Genomic DNA, 19,887 nt, shown 5'->3' on the forward strand with positions numbered 1-19,887 from the left:
ATTGGGCTGTGCTAAATAAGTTAGTTACACGGCCACTTAACACGGGATTAATTCATCCGAACTGCATGTATTTCTTAAAAGAACACAGCCAGGGAAGAAAAAGCACGACATGATACTTTGGCTTTCCAGCTCCTCACATAATTAATCAGCCGCACTAACGAATACCAAACCAGAATAATCAAAAGGCTCAGCATGCTTTTCTTGTTTACTCCTGATGGAAAGGCTCAAATCGACAAGCCCTGTGGCGTTTGTTCCAGACTCCAAGTTCTATGGCGTTTGGCTCTGCCACTTCGGCGCCAGCTGGGCAAGTGTGGGCCAGGCCCAAACGCCATCTTCCCTGGCGTCTCCCGTGCAAGCCAAACGCCAGGGTTGTTGGCGTGACTAAAAAAGGTCAGATTCGAAATTCTTTTGCAAACTGGGTCAATTCTTGATTAAGTTAGGAAAAAAAGGTCAAAACAATAATTTCGTCCGCATGCATGCATACGGCCAGCAGAAATCAGCTGGTGCATCTCCACATCAACGGCATGCACCGATCTCCGTACACTGTCTCATCCTTGTTTTTTTTTAACACTTCTCCATCCTCAACTGCTCATCGAGATAAGTTGTGCGTGTATGCGTTCATAGGGGCTGAGTGGATGCGCGTATATATGAACGCTTGCGTCTGTACTGTGTTCAAAAAAAAATCCCTCATTCTTGCTCTCATAATCCAATCATCACCTAGAAAGTCAGATGCGAAGAACAACCGAAATAATTCCTCGCAACGACATTGAGATCGAGGAACCATCAAGCCCAACCAGCATGTGCACCATAGACACGTGGACAGGGCGGTGAGAACTTTCTCCTCGTTGCACAGCCTTCTTCGACATGACAACGTTGCATCTGGCATGAAAATGAAAGAAAGTAGGTGCATAACCACGGTTAAGCCTCCATCAGTAAGGGCATTTCTAACTGATCCCATATAAAATAGAGGAGTATCCAAACGAGTAATCCTTATTGAAGTATTTATACTTCACTAAATTTTGGTTAATTCTAGCCGATCTTCTAAACTTAGCGGATTAAAATGTAAATTTGCATAAATTCACTCTAGTTTCAACCAAAATGTGCAGGCATTTAAATATAAGTTCAACATAGATAGTCTTAAACAACCGAACATTAAACATAAATTCAAACATAAACTACATTAGACTTAAACACATTAGACTACTCATCCTCCTCGGCCATAGTGGAGGTTGAGCCAATCCTTCATCGACAGGCCACCCTCGGTCAAACATGGGTCCATGCCGGTGTCATCGTCGTTACAATCGGGGAAGATGCTCCGCCACTCCTCGACGTTGAACTCCTCCTCCTCGCCGTCCTCCTTCCTCCCTCCTCACCATCTTGCACCTCTTCGTCGGAGATGACGATGACCTCCCTGTCATTGTCAACGAATATCGCCCGCTACGCCTCCACGAGCTCAGTGTGCTGGCGGTAGAGGTCCTGCACGTATGCCTCATCGGTGGCATCCACCTCGAGGCGCTCCCTCGCCTCTTGGTCATGCCAAGCCATCGTCGCACTCACCACACCCAGCGGTGGGAGGAGGTGGACCGGCACCCTCCCGAACGAGAAGTTCAACCAGGCGGCAGAGCCGTGGAGCCGGACTTGCCACCAGTCGTTTTCCATCGCCACGGTCGAGCTTCGTCGTGTGAAATGACCCGGCCCACTTCCTCTGGTGGGTCTCCCGGCCGGTAATCTCCTCCACCCATGTCCCCCACGAGTGTTGCCGGACGCCGAGGTAGGTCCTCTACAGTGGCCGCGGCGGAGGGAGCTCTGGGAAGTCGGCGAATCAGGTGGGGGCAGGCAGGTAGGGCGAGTGGCTGTGGCTGCTCGAGGATGCGCCGCTAGATGATGACCCGCGGGTGACCTTCGGCCACCGCGCCCGACCATTGGGAGACGAGGGGGTGGCGGGGCAAGGGGGAGAAGAGGAGGTAGATGAGGGGAAAATAGGGAGATATTTTTGTACTTGGCTGCCAAGGGGTGGAGTAAATATAGGAAGATTCATGATGGCCGAGTATAATTGTTACTCTATTATGGCCTATTGGGGATCAGTTAGGTATAAATTAAAGGAATAAAACCAGGATTTTACTTCTCTAACAAGTTATTGAGGATCGGTTAGAAATAACCTAAGGTGGGGAAGGCATACTAAGCCGTGTGTCTTTCTATTGATTGACTAGTAGAACGCCCGTGCGTTGCCACGGGCTTTTGAAAAAAAATTAAGGTACTACTCACTGAGCTAAGATTACCGAGAACAATGTCACATCTTTTTCTTCAACATAATCAGCTAACACACATCATAGTATCGAACACAATAATCTTAGAGCACCTATAGCCCGTCCCCTCAAATCTACGGACACGCCCTGTCGTTGACCGAATATGAGAGAGAAGGAAAAAGGTGACCCAACCAGACCCCTTATATCATCACCATAAGTCCGGGTTGTCTGCAAACTATCATATTAACACCCAACATATGAAGGATATGAAGCTCGCAACACCTAGTCAATCCGCCAGGTAGGACGCCCGTCCGTTGCTATGGGAGAAGACAAAAAATGCCACAAACACGTTACAACAAGCACTAAAGTTTCTCTTCCTGCATCGCACCTTTTCACCACTGTGATTCCCAAACATTTGTCCAAATCAAAATGGGCATAGAACATAAGTACAAATGTTTGGAAGCTAAAAGTATACTACATAATTTTTCACTTATAACACCTTTGTCCCTATTTTTAACAGTGACTCGCTATTGCAGCATAAACTAATTCATTCTCGAAATATTCAGAAGAAAACATATTGACCAAGCAAAAATCACTTTGGCACAAGAACCTTGTGACAACTATAGAAAAAAGATTGAGATGGTTACTCTCATAGAAGACAGCTTCAAATATAATTTTAGGAAATAAATTTGTACAATATTGGCCTACACCGAAAGAAAAAAGCTCATACACACAGTATCATGAAGGAAACGATTCCTCGTTATCTCAGTTCCAAATGGAAACTGGTATCAATTCACTAAGATTTAAATGAATGAGAACTGTTAAATCCATGTCTATCTCCATTTTTAGCGATTTCAGCAGCGGGCTCACGGGTATCTACACAACAGAAATATAGAATATGAGTTTCGGTTCACTTTATGTGACAATTATAGAAAAGGAACAACCACAAGAAAAAACAAACAAACATGAGAAAGCACATGCAAGCAAATAAGCCTTTATTTTTTCTGATGAACATATGAAACATCATAGTAACTAAACACAGTAACAAACCCATTTGAAGGTAACCATATTAGTGCCCATAGTGCATAGTTATTTGATCCATATTTGTTGTCACGGGCGACAAGTACATAAAAATTGATGAACGATCAAAGGGTATTTGGTCAAAGGATAGTTAGTTCTACTTCACAAATTGCGACCATGATACATTACAAGTTTCATAGATTTTTGGTTTAATGAATGTTCAGCTAAGAAGAAAATGAATAAAATATCAACATATTAATCTCTACTATTAAACCACAGTTGGTACGTTAAACGGTACCCACGTATCCACCACTCGCGTGACCTCCCCACATCATCGTTTTTTTCAACCGAACCCATTTCCCGATGCAAGGAAAAAAGCCCTACAACACCGACCACCCTTTTCCTTCTCCCTGGTACGACCCCCACATGCACGATTGCTCCTACGGCGCCGATTTTGACCATGTCTCCCATGTGATGTTGCTTTGTCCCGCTCCCTCTGCCATCCAGACGCACTCCCTTGCCGCCTCTCTGCTTCAAGGTGTGTGCTCTGAAACCGTCACCTCCTTTCTTCAGCCCGTGGCATCTATTCTTCAATGGATCATCTCAATTTTTCGTCCTTCACTGAGTCCGGCGGCGACAACCAAAGAACCAAGTCCCCATCCATTTTTTGAGGGCATGCAATTAACGAAGGGGATGTGTGGCCCATGAGGTTGCTGCCATCAGCCATCGAGGCTGCTGAAATCTAATGAAAAAGTGCCTACGGTACAGTTCATTTCCACTCTCAGTTGGTAGAAATAATCAAATTTCAAGCATACAAATTCAAAATGAAAAAGTCTATTATGAGCACCAGAAAGATAGAAATGATCCATTTATTTCAATGCATACTACTACACCTTGGTGCTTAAAGACAAAACTTAGTTGCAAACAGTGCATTACCTAGGAAGAACATTTGGTGTACTGAGCATAACAATTCAAAATTATTCTATGGCTATGAAGTGCCTAAATCTGAGGTTGCAACATGAAAGCAAGTACTGATCAAATTGACAAATTATATGGTTCATTCGTTCATAGTGAACACAGAATTAAAAGAACTGCTAGAACTCATGGTGGCATTCTATAGAAGCATCATTCTTCTGCAAGTATAGTGTTCTTAAGAAAGCATGGTGTAGCCAAGAGATCAAGGTGTCATACAAGCATTATTTCACAGCACAATCTAGGGAAAAAATCCTTCGTTCTGGAAGAATGGCAACCCAAGATGTACCGACGACAAGATCCACAGTTGCTTTGCATTACTCCAAATCAAGAGTTGCGATAGCAACCTGTTAATCTGACATACCTTTAGATAGAAGCTCAACGACAATTTCCTTCTGAACCCATATTGAGAAAAATAAGCCAGATTTGAATTTTAATATCTTTGCCAGCATTTATTTTCAACTGTGCAGGCAAAATAAAACATGAATTTCACACCGCAGAAACTACTAAATGTGAAATTACAGAATTTTAGCATTTGAATATGAGAGAAATGTAAAGCATTGTACATGATAGTAATCGTGTTTCATAGAACTTTGTCAGTGGTAGTGACATGCCACCGACACCAAATGCCGTTTATAATGTACTCCATAATGATCTTTTTTCAGTTTATCCATAATGATCTACAACCATTCCTTGAGCTTCACATGGTACCTGGTCCTGATACCAACATCAAAACAATGCAGAGTATTGCTATGTTTTAAAGTGTGCTTGTCTTAGCAAGGCGTGCCTCGGTTTTCGTTTACACCATGGTAAACCTCCCACTCTCTATATCTCTCTCTAAACATCTCCGCCTCCATCATCGCCCCCGCTCCCCTCACTATGTCTCTATGCACTGCCACTCCCCTGCTACCCAATGTTGGTCCCTGTTAAACTGTTTAACCATCCGTGAATTAAACACTATGCCTTGAAAAATACTTTCCCTTTATAATGAAACATGCCTACTTCTTTTCCTAAATATCATTCATCAATTCAAATTTGTGAGGTTTCTCTACTACTTAAATAGTGCATTATATCAACATAAACTTCAAGTGAGTACAATAATTAAGTGAGGTAGCTACATGCTTGCATTTCACCTAAAAATGATTAAAAGAAGTACTATTTCGCTCTAAGGTGTCATACAAACAACAATAACTCAGTGGACTTTCTGTACAATTTAGAAGAAAAGCGCCTAGTATATCACCCCACTCGACCCTGCTTGGCATAGAAGATGGTAGACTCAAAAGATATACTATTTCTATTCCTTAGCCTGATGGGTCTGTCTCTCTCAATATTACCTCCATCCCACTAAAACGCATGCATTATGAATCATGAACAGGGTGGCTAATGCATTTCTGTTACAAATATGCTACCAGAAAAAGCTATATGAAATAAGCATGATAAACACGAACCATATATTCTCTACAAATAACACATGAAAACAAAATAAACTACAACTTATAACAGATTGTACTGAAGATAAATCATCACCCTTCACAACATGAATTCATTGTGAAGCATCAATATTTACATAAAACAAATTCCATGTCATGCTTAATGCAAAAGTCTGCACTTATATCAGCAAAAAAGAACTTAAAACAATTTTGAAGGGACAACATCGCTATCAGGTGGCAACTCTCCTGCAGCAGTGGCAACAAAAGCAAATATGAAGAAGTCTTTACTAACCCCACGTGCGATTCTGAAAATGAAAAGATGGAGATTGATGTCGAACATCCGACACTGACGAAGAAGATGGTCAGGCCAATCGCATAATGTACAGTACAAAATTTATGACAATGACAGTTTATTTCGATCATCTATCTTTCCAAAATACACAACTTCTTGTGAGTAAAGTTTTGCCATCTTTTCTTGTTATTTAAAGAACCAAACTGCAAGAAGCAACAAGTAGTCAAGCACAAGTTAGAAATTGTATTGGACGTACAGTTTTGCCATCTCAAATTTCTATCTTGCTATTACTAAGCTCGCGGTTGCACTTGAGAAAACGGTGGCAATAAGGACCGAGGAAACAGTTACTTAAAACAAATTATACACTTATGTATACGGAAAGAGGAACCAGACTTGTCAATATGATGTTGGACTGTCACTACTTGTAAAACTGAGTTTTCTTCTCTCTAGTAATTTCTTCCTGGAAAGATGATAAAGTAACTCATGTCTGCTAAAATACAAATATGTGGATCAATAGATAATAAAGTGACAACGAAAGTTATATGAAACTCGCAAAAGAGATGTTAACCTCAGAACCTTTACTGGATGGTTGGTGCAACGGGCAGCACAACGAAACCGGGAAGTGAGCTGGGAGCGGACGGACGATCTGGCTCTTCATTGCGTCGTGCTACAGTCCTCTCGTCCAAATCATCCGACAACGCTCATGTCCTCATCAGTCATCTCGTCCAAATCATCCTACAACGCTCATGTAAAATGTTTTCATAAATAAGCACATGTTCTTGCAGGACAAGAGATTTAATTGATAGCTAACAAGTACCCGATGCTTGCAATTAGCCTGGTGTAGCAGGTTCAGCTCCTCATTGATGGCCATCAAGATGCGCTTTGTATTGGTATATGGTCTCCTCCAGCCTCTCCAACCTCTGTATCACGATGCACCGTTGTTCAGTTCACGGTAAACGAATTTGTTTAGGTTAGCAACAGTGGAAAACATACGTTGGTGTGTGGCCAAGCATGGATGGAGTTACCGTACATACCTTTCATAATGTTCTTCTGTAGCTCAATGTTCGCCGTGCATCTTATGTCCACCACCACACACCTGTCCTCGTTCGGTCCAAGCAGGTCATTTTGCTAGGTTCAGAAGGAGTGAAAACAAGATATGGCTTAATTGCTAGGTTCAGAAGGAATAACAAGAAGTTGCATTGAGTTTCCAGTAAAAGGCACCTTAATTGCACAGTGTGGCACAATCTGCTTTTTAGTATTTTCCATTTTAAGAAAAGCTTATTTGAAAATAACAAGAAGTTGCATTGAGTTTCCAGCACAAGGCACCTTAATTGCACGGTGTGGCACAATTTGCTTTTTAGTATTTTCCATTTTAAGAAAAGCTTATCTGAAAATAACATACATCTGGTACTTAGATGGCACTACTTCACTGCAAGTCTGCAATATACAATATGCACAAAACATAAATTCCTTGAAATGCTTTGTGCACTTACTAATTATGATCAACATCAGCTATGAAGTTTGTTGTAAAATGTACTCTTGTTAAATCTGGAACTAAGTTATGTGTATGCATTTAACAGCATAAACTTAAGGGCTTAAATTAAGAAAAAGGAAAAAAATTGAAAATTTAACCACCTTGGCTGATCCATAATAACATATACATAGAAGTTGCCAGCCAACTCTTGTTGATCCTACTTACCACATGAACTTGTTCACAGTTGAGTAAGCGTACTGAATTTAATAATATCAAGTAATGTGGTATAGGAAAAGGGGAAGCTTTAGAGCCTGAATAATGACTGACAAAAATAGAGATATCTCCAGCTTTTTCATGTTGGCACCCTGACCTCCTCGTAATTGATCTGCCTGCCAAGTTCTCTGCAATCACCTGCAGGAACACAACCACGCAATGTGTACATTCACTTACAACTCAGGCTCACATGGATATTGGTGAGGCAATGAAATAGATGATGCCAATGAAATCAGTTTATCTCGCGGAAATCATCAGGGACGAACACCTGATTTCGAAATCCCAAAGAATGAAAACAACAACGCACTCGGACTGGCCGATGGCGGTGGATCTTGCATCCTCATTAGCACGACCATGCTCAGGTCCTCATCTGCCGAGGAGGCACTTTTATACCGCATCAGCACGAAGTGAAACAGTGGCGCCAGCATGACCACCTCCACCTGACATCAACATATGTACAAACAGATTATGTGAACTGAAGTCTCTATACTCTGCAAAGTGTGACATAGCTCATAATTCAGATGAATTTAATCCTACAGATATGCATATCACAACAATGAATAATCTTTTCCATGCATCCATGGATAACTCAAGCTTGCCAATATCTGGTTATTGATCAAGAGTGAAGGGACAACTCCAATCTACAATAAACCTGATTAGGCTGCTGACATGAATGGAGCAATTTGCAGTGATCTGGTCGCGTCACCGGGCTGTCGACGGGCGTCGATAAGGAGTCGGCGTCGTCGGGCCGCCGACGTTGAGATAGAAGACGGAGGTTCTGCTTCAGACTATTGGAGCAGCAAAATTGTCCAAATCAATAGAGAAACTGAAGATATTGCAGCAAAATTGTCAAAATTATATTAGCCACTAAAACTCCGAAGTCTTGCAGCAGCAAGATAGCAGAAAGAGATGGGCTGGGAACATAACATAATTTGCTCTTCCAATATGTATTCCGAACTGATCTAAAAAGTAGATAATTAATCCAATGTATTCTGTTTGTACATCAACATTTGACACGCCCAACTCGCTGTATATGTCATTTACCGGATGTTGAAATTACAGTTTGTATCTTTGTTCTGACGCTATACTTGAAATCTTTGTGTTTTCAAGAAATAATCTATCACACTTCTACAAAGGAATGAAAATGTACAATTCTGTTTGCGGACATGCTTCTTCTACTTCTATTTAAGGATTGCATTTACTTTTATTTTAAAAGATAACACCGACCAAAGATCTGAGAATGCATTAGTACGTACATGATAATTAAAATGTAAATATTCAGACCAAAACATCAGATCAAAGGAGATTATATTCACATAAACTTGACTGACATTAAATTGAAAAAAGCCATGTAGTATAAGACCACAGCAACAACAGACATGTAGTGCTAGCTTCCAAGGATTCATTTCAGTACAGGAAGAATTAAGGGGGAGTTTTGTTCAAAATAACAATCAAGGAGCGGCCGTTTACATACTGATGGACACATACAAATGGACAACCAAGGAACGGCCATATATTGCAAGTGCCATTCACATCCAGACGCATACAGACTGAATACAAACTGAACCAAAGAACCAAACCAAGATGCTTATCCATATGTATGTATGTAACAGATGCTAGTGCCATCCAGATTTGGGGGTAGAGAGAGGGGAAGCTCACCACGTCCACGTTTCAAGTGTCGCATACAGGAGGAGGCGAATCCACGAGCGTGAGGATGAGCTGGACAACGCCGGATGGGTGGGCGGGATTTGGGGACGGGGGTGCCTGAGCTGTATCGGTGCGCGTCCTTGGAGGTAGAGGACGAGAAGGAGCACCGGCGTTCGCCGCCGCCATCATCGACTGGGACAAGGTTGTCGCGCCCGCGCTCATCCCGAACAGCCGCTGCAAGGCGTGCCGCGTCTGCACATCCTACGGGAGGAGGGCCTCCGTGCGGCCCTGTTCCCGGAGCACCATCCAGCAGGTGCCGATGGGGATCGGGAGAGATAGAAGACGAAGCAGCGGCGGCGGCCCTCGATGGAAAAGGGGGAAAGCGGAGGTCGGGATTGACGCACATGGGCCTCGAAATACCTGTGTTCGTCCTCCAAACGAGGCAAGGCGGGCAGGGTCTCCTCCAATCAGGGCAACGCGACCACGCCCTTGGGGATCCGCGGCGGCGGCGAGCGGCGTCTCTCGTGATTCGCGACGGCGGTGGCGTGTGGCATCCCTGGGGATTCGCGGCGGTGGCGGCGTGCGGCGTCCCCGGGGATTCGCGGCGGCGGCGGTGGTGTGCAGCGATCTGGGTAGGGATCGTGGAGGGGCGTGCGGGGACGAATAAAAACCTGACAAAAAAATGACGAAAAAAACCCGACGAAACTAGGAGGTGGGAGGATAGATGAAAAAAAACCAGCGAAAATTAACCGGCGGACTATTCACTAACTGCTTCATTAGGAGTAGAGATACCCTCCCATCGCCGTCTGAATTAGATGCATACACCGTGCGTGCATGGAACCGGATCCTCTAACATTGAGAAGCAAAGTTAGAGAAGCTACAATACCCTAACTTTCCTTCTTTCTATCCATGTGATTATGGCTAAAACGATTTAAATTAATTTGCAAATTGATGATCTACCGTGTACATTTATAGTACTCCCTCCGTTTCTTTTTACTCCACATATAAGATTTGGTCAAAATCAAATTACACAAAGTTTGACCAAATTTACATAAAAAATTATGAAACAGTACTAAAACTATATAGTATGAAAATATGTTTCATGGTGCATCTGAATATATTGATTTCATATTGTGAATGTTTATATTTTTTAATATAAAGTTATTTTTTAATATTTCTCTTGTGCCCTGTGCGTGCAAAAAGCTACTACCACTCGCCATCTAGGTGTATTCAGTAGCTAGTGCTGCCTTGGCCTGGCTAGCTAAGCTTGCTACTGTTACTGACGGAGGCTACGGCTAGGCGTATAGGAGCACTAGTAGTGCTCTACAGTGGCACAGTGATGTGAAGTGCTCGTTTGTTCCGACATGAAGACCTGTCTGTCTGTACGTGCATGCTGCCATGCTGCATATGCGTGCGCGGGGGGAAAGCTACGAGCATGCATTGGTGCCAAGTCTGAATGCTTGTGCGTTCCCAAAGAAAATCCAGTGATCACGATCTTCTGCACTCCTGGCTGCCTTGCTCTCCTCTCTTTGGAAACGGAGCTCCATCAATACCCACAGAGGTTCGGCGAAAGAACAAAAGAAAAGAGATCGTCGGCGGCCTCTGCTGCATGCGGCTGCGATGATGACGACGAGTAAAGAGGACGTCGTGTCTCTGGGTAGCTGAACTGCTGAAGTAGGTCGTGTAGTAGTGAAGCACTATGCTTTGTAGTTGCATCGGTCGATTGGAGTTCAATGTGCCCGACAACTACAAGACCCCTTGCTTCCGAACGCAATTTGATTTGCACACGTCGGGCCAGCTCTAATTCCTCCATCCAACCTCTCTCTCTTTTTCTTCCTTGTGAGTCTATGTTACCACACTATGCTGTTCATTTTTATTTTCTTTACAACTTTTCAGTCCTTAACTAGTACACTACACATCGTAATGATCATTTGACTAGAAATTCTTGGCCGTGTCAACCGGTTTCCAGCGTAGACCAATGCCGAAATGGAGGACGCCACGCCACGGCCATCGGAGGAGAGGCAAAAGGGTGAATGGTGCGTGGGACGGGTCACCGGAGATGGAGAAGGTGGGCGCAGTACACATGTGGCCGGGGTCGGCGGGTCGCCTGCTGTGTAGGGTACGGTGCGGCTCTCAACGACGGCTGCAATGCGCCACCCATGCTTGCTCTACTGTCGCCGGGACGTACGTGTGCGAGATGTCAAGCTCACAGGCAGCTCTCGGGAGTGCAGGCATGACTAGTGTTCCTCCGCCGCCTCCATGCCGGCCGGCAGGCACCGCTGGGTGATCTGATCGATGTGATCGGTGATCGGTACGGCACGCACGTAGCTTCGCTCGCGTCTCACGTCGTTATGATCTTCCGGCAGTCGATCGATTCATGTCGGGGGTTTCGACCGGCTTGAATTTATTTGGTGGACCGTGCTATACCTCGCTAGCACATCCATCACAACAACGTCGCGTCATGCATTTCCATCTTCTGCTACACTCTCTTTTTTTATTGCGGACTCAATACTTGTATTACTCAATCACAGTATCGTTACAATCTTCAGCAACTATCTCCAACACTTCTGGAGGACCCGACCCTTACCAAGTCATGGTCCTATTATTAATCCGACCAAAAGCAGCTAACCTGTCACTCGCTTTATTTTGCGACCGAGTGACCTGAGTAATACAAGTTTGATGAAGACTCAAAAGAAATCTAATTTCATTCACTAGGGAAGAATATACTGAGCGATCCGTGCTCCCACATGTGATCATAGAAACTGCAACCGAAGAATCCATCTCAATTTCGATCGGTAGTGCTGTACGTTGAATCGAGGAAGATAAACCCTCCATACACGCACATAGCTCAGCCTCCAACGCATCCCTGCATGAATACAAAGCTCTGCAAGCTGAGAAGATAATTTTCCCTGTAGCATCCCTCAATATCATCCCCGCTTGCATCTTCATTCGAGCCAAAAGCACCATCAGTGTTAAGTTTAGTCCAGCCCTGGCACGGTTTGATCCAACCAAGCTGCCGTGGCACTTGTCTAACCGGCTGCACCCCATCGTCCATGTTAATATATGATTTACCTTTAACAGGATCAGCTCCAATATCATGTTTGATCGCCATAAGGGACTCCAGGTAGCTCTGCAAGAATCTTCTGCTACACTCTCACTTAGTAGTACAAACGTGACAACTCCGCACACCTCCGCAACTTATCCTTTAATCCATTATATGCTCCTTAAGTTTGGAGCTCTCACAATCAAGTGAGTTGTGCAATTTGAGATTTAACATGCGATATTTGGTTCGGTCATGTGCTCGGCAGGTCCCTTTGGTCAGTGCATGATTTTTTTAATTATAGATCTCTACAATTTTTGTGCTCCTCGGTGAAGACGCTTATTACACCTAGGCCGATCTGATATCCCCGTGTCGCGTAGTTGCTCTTTTCAGCACTGTGTGCTGGCTTCGCATCTGCTCTCTCCGTCCGGAAATACTTATCATCAAAATGGATAAAAAAATATGTATCTAGACGTATTTTAGTTCTATATACTACCTTTTTATCCATTTTGATGGGCGCATGCGGTACTTTACTACTCTAAATTGTGCCAACTAATTAGTAGACCAGGTGAAATATGGAGTAGCATATGTATTGACGAAGTGGAACTGGAGGGGTAAAATTGTAAGATTTTTTTAGCGAAAAACCCTTGCGCGCGAGTATTGGGGAAAAATCCGTAAAAAGTTATACACCAACTAAAAAAAATCTGTAAAAAGTTATAATCTAGTGCTGCAGCTTAATTGGCGATCGAGTAGAAGTGACTAATGGCATGATCGATCAGCTAGCAATGCATCTCCGTGCGGGATGCGACCGGTAAGGGGCTGGCGCCTGTCACATCTTGCCTAGCCCCGCCAATTATTTTAACAATGCAAACAGTTGTGCACCACATGAGGAACTTTGCCACTCTAATAAATAGGAAGGCCATGGCATCTTTAACCATGCTCATCTTATGATCGATTTGAAACGAGAGAAATGCACGTGTTTTCAATAACAAAGGGACACCGCCCACGATCTTGTTAGACAACATCAAGAAAGAGACATCACTTTGGGTGGCCGCGGGAGCTAAGAAGCTAGGGGTGCTCATGTCGGGAGAGTAATCCCTTTCATGTAATAAGGGGTGTTATTTGTAACACAGCTAAAACTTTCCTTCTCTCATAATTAATATACGAGGCAAGTCTTTTGCCTCCGTTTCAAAAATAAATTATACTCTTGCACCATTATATCTGGTAAATTTACGATGTATCAGAAAAATGTACTAAGCATCACGTTCATATTGATGGGGTATTAGGAATGTATCTACAAATAATTCACACGGGTTTTAGCCACAACAAACCCCGGAAGAATACCTATGCATTCCAGTTTTGCTATTTCACATCTAGATGTGAAATAACTATCTCACATCTAAGCTATGGTCCATTGGATCAATTTGTCTTCAAGATTCGCGCAATGTCCTGTTTCTGTCTCGTGCGCTGGCTCGCGCCTCGTTGTTGCGCGCGGCGGGCCATGTACAAATTGTTTACGAGCGGGCGGGCCGATGCCTCTTTTATTTTTCCTGCATTATTGGATTGGTGGGCCGTTTGTTTGTCCACAGCAAGTGTATCGCCACTGTCCTCGCATTCCTCATCCTCTCCGTCTGGGCGGCGATTCCTTCAGGCGGCGGCGATTCTGGTGACAGAAGGCGGAGAGGAGAGAGCCGCAGCAGGTTCTTGCCCCCCCTCCCCCCCCCCCGAGGAGCTGTTCCTGATTTGTTGTTGTTTGAAGAGTTTACCCCTCACGGAGCTGTTCCTGATTTGTTTTGACTGTCCATTTTCTTGTTTTTGTCGCACCTAGGGTTTCTTGTTCGTAGGTAGAAACATCAAGAACTCGTTATCTAAGGATGGCATGACATAGTTGCGTGGAGGGAGGAGGGGAAAATGTCTGAAACCTCATATTTTTGCTGTGAACGGTGCCATAAGATAGGTGTAGTTTTCTTAGAAGTTCAGAGATACAGTTGTAGGCTTTTTACTAGTGAGGTGTTGTAGAATTAAAGTTTTGCTACTGAACGGTGGCATCAGATAGTGTAGTTTTCTAGAGTTCTAGATGGATTATTTTATTATTAATTTTTGTTAGGAGATATTCTGGTGTCCAAAATTTAATTTTTCCATTTGTTCAGTTTACACATGTGGGTTTCAGTAACAGATTGGTGTTGTTTTCATTCAGAGTTAGCTTTGGGTTTTTTTTACCCATGTGGCCGTTGATAGTTGGTAGTACATTTTTTGTCCAGATGTATTTTTATCTTGAGTTTTTCTTGTAGTGTAGTTCTTTCTTTATTGTCTGGTAGTTCTTTTGTTGGCAGTGTAGGTGTTGGTTCTGTAGTGTACTTCTTGTTTGGTAGTTATTTGTCAGGAGAGTACAATGAGATGATGCAAAATGCTACCAGTGTTGCGTTAGTCACACGGATTCAAGTTGCTTTAGGAGCACAAAATGGGCAACCTCCACCCTCCTCTTTTTTTTAGAATCAGCAAGTGATCTGAAATTCCAATGTCACATAATTAGTTCATTTTGAATTAAGGAGGGACAAAGGGTACTCTCAGTGAGTTTTTTCCTTGTGCATACGTACACACATGTGTGGCTCTTGTTCTCTCTGTTGTCTAGCTATCTTATTACCAATAAATCTGGGGGTAGCACATATGTTTTTATTTGTTGTCATTTTCCTTTTTCAGGTTCATGTCATATAATCAGCAGTTAAGCCATTTTTTCGTCGCTCTTTTTTTGGTAAGCAGGTGTCGTGTGGGTTTTGTGGGAACTTTTTCCAGAATGCCGAAGCTGTTGACTTCAACGTCCATGGGACGAGTTCCGCTCTTCAGCGGTAATCCAGTAGCACTTGCATGTGTGAACTATTTTATGATTTCATATTTTTTTAAGCTAGTTTTATACATATCCATATCTTAGGTGTTTTCCCTTCTTCTTTTGTCAGATGAAGTATGTTATGTCATATGTAATCTATCCACAGGGACGGCGAGTAGTGTGGTTGAAAACTTGATATAAGTTGCCTTTTCTGCTTTTTTTGTTTTTCGAAGCTATAGTATGTTTATTAGAAAATACAGAAATTACAAAAAAAGGCAAAACCAGTTGCAAGTCAACACTCGAATCGCAACCAGGGGCTTTTTTGGTAGTTGTAGTTGCCCTAGTTGCAAGTCCAACCTCGACTTGCAAACTGAGGTCCGAGTTGCAAGTCAACCCCCGACTTGCAACTCGGAGGGCTTTTTCATATTTTCTGTATTTTGCCCCTACTTGCAAGTCAACACTCGACTCGCAACTCGGGTCTTTTTTTATACTTTGTAGTTGCCTCATTTGCAAGTCAAGCCTCTACTTGCAACTGGAGGCCCGTCGACTTGCAACCCCGGGATTTTTTGTATTTTTTGTAACAGATTTGATATTTCACATCTAGATGTGAAATAGCTACCTCATATCTAACTGCACAGCCATTGGATCTCATCCTATCTTTAAGATTCGCGCAAGTTTTTTCTGTCCCGGTCGTGCGTTTCGCTCCCGTCGCTCGTTGAATCGTCCGTGCGCGCGGCCCATCTATAGTGGGTTGTGTTGTTTTTGCCTGTAGCGGGCCGTGTTGCTTTGTTGGGCTGGGGGCTGTTTGTTTGAGAGCAGGTTCTGGAGAGGAGGGGGCGGCGTTCATTTACCCCACTTTGTCTCCCGAAGCATTCACTTCGGCCGTTCCCCATTCCTCTTCTACCATTCCCCATTGCTCCGGGTAGTTGGTGCTAGAGGCACAGTGACTTCTGGAGAGGGAGAAGGAGAAGGAGACGCCATCAATACTGAGTTGCATGTTCTTCTCCCTTGTTCCTCTTTTTCTTTTTGTAGTGTCCATGCGTTTTTGTGTTTCTTGCTCACTGATTTTAGCAGCATCTATCTAGGGTTTGCTCCTCAATGTCCCCAAATGTGGGTAGGGTTCGTTAGCACCATCCATCTTCTTTGTTTCTTGTTTATTTGTCCATTGATTTAGGGTTCTTTGCCTCGTCCAATCTCCCGAAATACGGGGTAGGGTTCATCAGATGTTCCATCTATCTAGGGTGAGTTGGGGGGGTTTGTTCCTCAAATGTATACAGATATGGGAAGGGGGGATTTGAAGTAGATAAATTTTTCAGTGGGTTCCAGGGGTTAGGGTTTGGGTTTCAGATGGTTAGTGTGCAGAGAATACCTTTTTTTGTTGTAGTTTTTGGGTGATTTTTAGTGTTAGGGTTTGTATGATGAACTATAGACAGTTTTTTTGTCCTGGTATACTCATCATTCTATAGATAGTTGATTTCTCCTGTTAAGAATTTTTGTAGAGTAGTGATAGCTTCTGCATGCATTTTCTGTTTTTTTTGTCTTTTGGTGAGTATTTCTGGATCACTTGTGGCAGGCTGAAATCAACTTTTCTATCACTATTTAAGCATTTTGGATCACTTGTGCCAGGCTCAAGTCAAATTTTCTATTATTATTCAAGCAATTTTTTTTTAGAAATAAAAGAGCTGAAGATAAACAAAGAAGCAGGTCACAAATGAATGAACCTGTACCATCTCATTTTTTTGTGCGTATTTTGATCTACATAGGTTTTTGTGCTCAATCTTCCTAAAATGTTTGGTAGCAGTTTGATGTTTTAAGTAGCAAAGTTTTCAGCTGTGCGGCTGCGTAGCTTATGTGTTCAGATAATTGAGTGCAATGATAGGATTTCCTTTTTTGATAGTTTCAGTCTGGGTTGGCACATTTTTTTTAAGTTTCCCTAGATGAAGTCTTGTGTCTGTAGGTAGGAAATGGGGTACTAACCATGTAGTTTTTGGTTTGATTTTTTTTACTTTTAGGTTCTGTTTTTGCTAAGCTAATTTTCACTCAGAGATAGTTATAATTTGTATCAATCAAGGTTTTTCATTTTATTGTTTTTTCAGTTTGTATCCATGTTTCGTGACATTTTACTTTTTGTCAGGCAGCGGCGATTGTGGGGAGCGAGAAGGGAAGTGGAGGGGACCACCATTCAAGTATGTGAAGTACATGCGATTAAGTTATATGTGTTTTTTTTTTCATTTGTTAGGCTATATGTGTGTTCAATATACTCTAATGTGGTGGTAATTTGTGTGTGCAGAGGATTAGGTGAAATGTTCAGTAGTTGATTTTTGTAGTGTTGTTTGTAGTATTCTACATATATAAGTTGGAGCAGCAGCTCATGATTATCTTGTTTTTGTAGTGCTCTATACATATAGTAGTTTTTTTCTGGATGTTAAAGATGGTATGCACAATTGAATACTAGTTGTGTAATACAGTCCTAGCTTTTTTGCCTATATTTTTTGTAACCTGTTTGTTCGTCACTAATCTCTAGTTTCTAGTTACTAGTTTTCGACAGTTCTACCATAAGTACTTTTGACAGTTTTCCATAGTTACTTACTAGTTACTATTTTCAGCAGTTTCATTAGCGTAAGCATCGGTATGAGCACCATCAGTTACAGTCTTGCTCTCGATCTTTTTATTATTATCTTTTTGACTTTTTCCTATGATTCAGGATGGTGTGCCAATTTGTTTTGCTCATTTTTGCAAGGTGGACAATGGTGAGAGCTTTGGCATGTTTTTTCCTGATGCTGACGAAACCTTTACGGTAAACTTTTTGTTTGATGCGACTTGCAAGTTGAACCTCGACTTGCAACTGGATCTTTTTGTTTGATGCCACTTGCAAGTCTGACTTTGCAAGTGGGTCTTTTTTGTTTGATGTCACTTGCAAGTCGACCCTCGATGTGCAACTAGGTCCTTTTGTTTGATGTCACTTGCAAGTCGACCCTCGACTTGCATCTGGGTCTTCTGTTTTCGTGCCACAGGCAAGTCGACCCTCGATGTGCAACTAGGTCCTTTTGTTTGATGTCACTTGCAAGTCGACCCTCGACTTGCATCTGGGTCTTCTGTTTTCGTGCCACAGGCAAGTCGAGCCTCGACTTGCAACCGGGTCTTTTTGTTTGATGTCAAAGTCGAGCATCGACTTGCAACTCGGGTCTTTTGTTTGATGCCACTTTGCAAGTCGACCCTTGACTTGTAACTGGGTCTTCTATTTTTTTATGCCAGTTTGCAACTCGACCCTCGACTTGTAACCGGGTTCTTTGTTTTATTCCACTTGCAAGCGGACCCTCGACATGCAACTTGGTCTTTTGTTTGATGCCACTTGCAAGTCGCCCCACGACCTACAACTAGGACTTCTGTTTTCATGCCACTTGCAAGTGGACCCTTGACTTGCAACCGGGTCTTTTATTTCATGCCACTTGTAAGTGGACCCTCGACTTGCAACTGTGTCTTCTTTTTTATGCCACTTGCAAGTAGACCCTCGACTTGCAACTGGGTCTTTTTGTTCGATGCTACTTGCAAGACCCTCGACTTGCAACTTGTCTTTTTTATAATGCCCACTTGCAAGTCGAGCCTCGACTTGCGACTGGGTCTTCTGTTTTTCATGCCACTTGCAACTGGAAACTCGACTTGCAACTAGGTCTTTTTTGTTTGATCACACTTGCAAGTTGACCCTCAACTTGCAACTGGGTCTTCTTGTTTGATGCCACTTGCAAGTCGACCCTCAACTTACAACTGGGTCTTCTATTTTTGATGTCACTTGCAAGTGGACCCTCGACTTGCAACTAGGTCTTCTGTTTTCATCCCACTTGCAAGTGGACCCTCGACTTGCAACCGGGTCTTCTGTTTTCATCCCACTTGCAAGTGGACCCTCGACTTGCAAGTGGGGTCTTTTTGTTTGATGCCACTTGCAAGTGGGGTCTTTTTGTTTGATGCCACTTGCAAGTGGGGTCTTTTTGTTTGATGCCACTTGCAAGTGGGGTCTTTTTGTTTGATGCCACTTGCAAGTGGGGTCTTTTTGTTTGATGCCACTTGCAAGTGGACCCTTGACTTGCAACCGTGTCTTTTTTTATGCCACTTGCAAGTGGACCCTCGACTTGTAACTGCGGTTTTTTTGTTTGATACCACTTGCAAGTCGACCCTCGACTTGCAACTGGGTCTTCTGTTTTCATGCCACTTGCAAGTGGACCCTCGACTTGCAACTGAGTCTTTTTTGTTTGATGCCACTTGCAAGTCGACCCTCAGTTTTCAACTGGGTCTTCTTGTTTGATGCCACTTTGCAAGTCGACCCTCAACTTGCAACTGGGTCTTCTATTCTTGATGCCACTTGGAAGTGGACGCTCGACTTTGCGATCCAATTACTTGTTTCATGCCACTTGCAAGCCGAGCCTCGACTTGCAACTAGGTCTTCTGTTTTCATACCACTTGCAAGTGGACCCTCTACTTGCTACTGTGTCTTTTTGTTTAATGCCACTTGCAAGTGGATCCTCGACTTGCAACCGCGTCTTCTATTTTTTTGATGCCACTCTCAAGTGGACCCTCGACTTGCAACCGGGTTCCTTTGTTTTTCATGCCACTTGCAAGTGGATCCTTGACTTGCAACTACTTCTTCTAATTTTTTTATGCCACTGGCAAGTGG

At 43.1% G+C, this 19,887-nt stretch overlaps 2 long non-coding RNA genes across 15 annotated transcripts; one reads left to right on the forward strand and one right to left on the reverse strand.

Moving 5' to 3' along the window:
• Nucleotides 1-2,873: 2,873 nt before the first annotated feature.
• Nucleotides 2,874-10,009, reverse strand: LOC123149442 (uncharacterized). Of its 14 annotated transcripts, none has more exons than XR_006474698.1 (5): nt 6,995-10,009; nt 6,778-6,880; nt 4,805-6,695; nt 4,603-4,700; nt 2,874-3,122 (listed from the first exon to the last, which is right to left on the reverse strand). It is a non-coding gene; the product is annotated as an uncharacterized lncRNA (long non-coding RNA). The 14 variants fall into 14 exon arrangements; XR_006474703.1 differs by lacking the exon at nt 2,874-3,122 and adding an exon at nt 3,131-4,023 and having other exon boundaries at nt 5,961-6,695; XR_006474696.1 differs by lacking the exon at nt 2,874-3,122 and adding an exon at nt 3,131-4,023.
• Nucleotides 10,010-13,976: 3,967 nt separating this feature from the next.
• LOC123101376 (uncharacterized) lies at nt 13,977-19,857 on the forward strand. The gene is made up of 3 exons (XR_006448589.1): nt 13,977-14,094; nt 15,155-15,240; nt 17,357-19,857. It is a non-coding gene; the product is annotated as an uncharacterized lncRNA (long non-coding RNA).
• Nucleotides 19,858-19,887: the final 30 nt, after the last annotated feature.

The sequence above is a fragment of the Triticum aestivum genome, chromosome 1B (genome assembly GCF_018294505.1).
Source record: "Triticum aestivum cultivar Chinese Spring chromosome 1B, IWGSC CS RefSeq v2.1, whole genome shotgun sequence".
Taxonomy (NCBI): Eukaryota; Viridiplantae; Streptophyta; class Magnoliopsida; order Poales; family Poaceae; genus Triticum; species Triticum aestivum.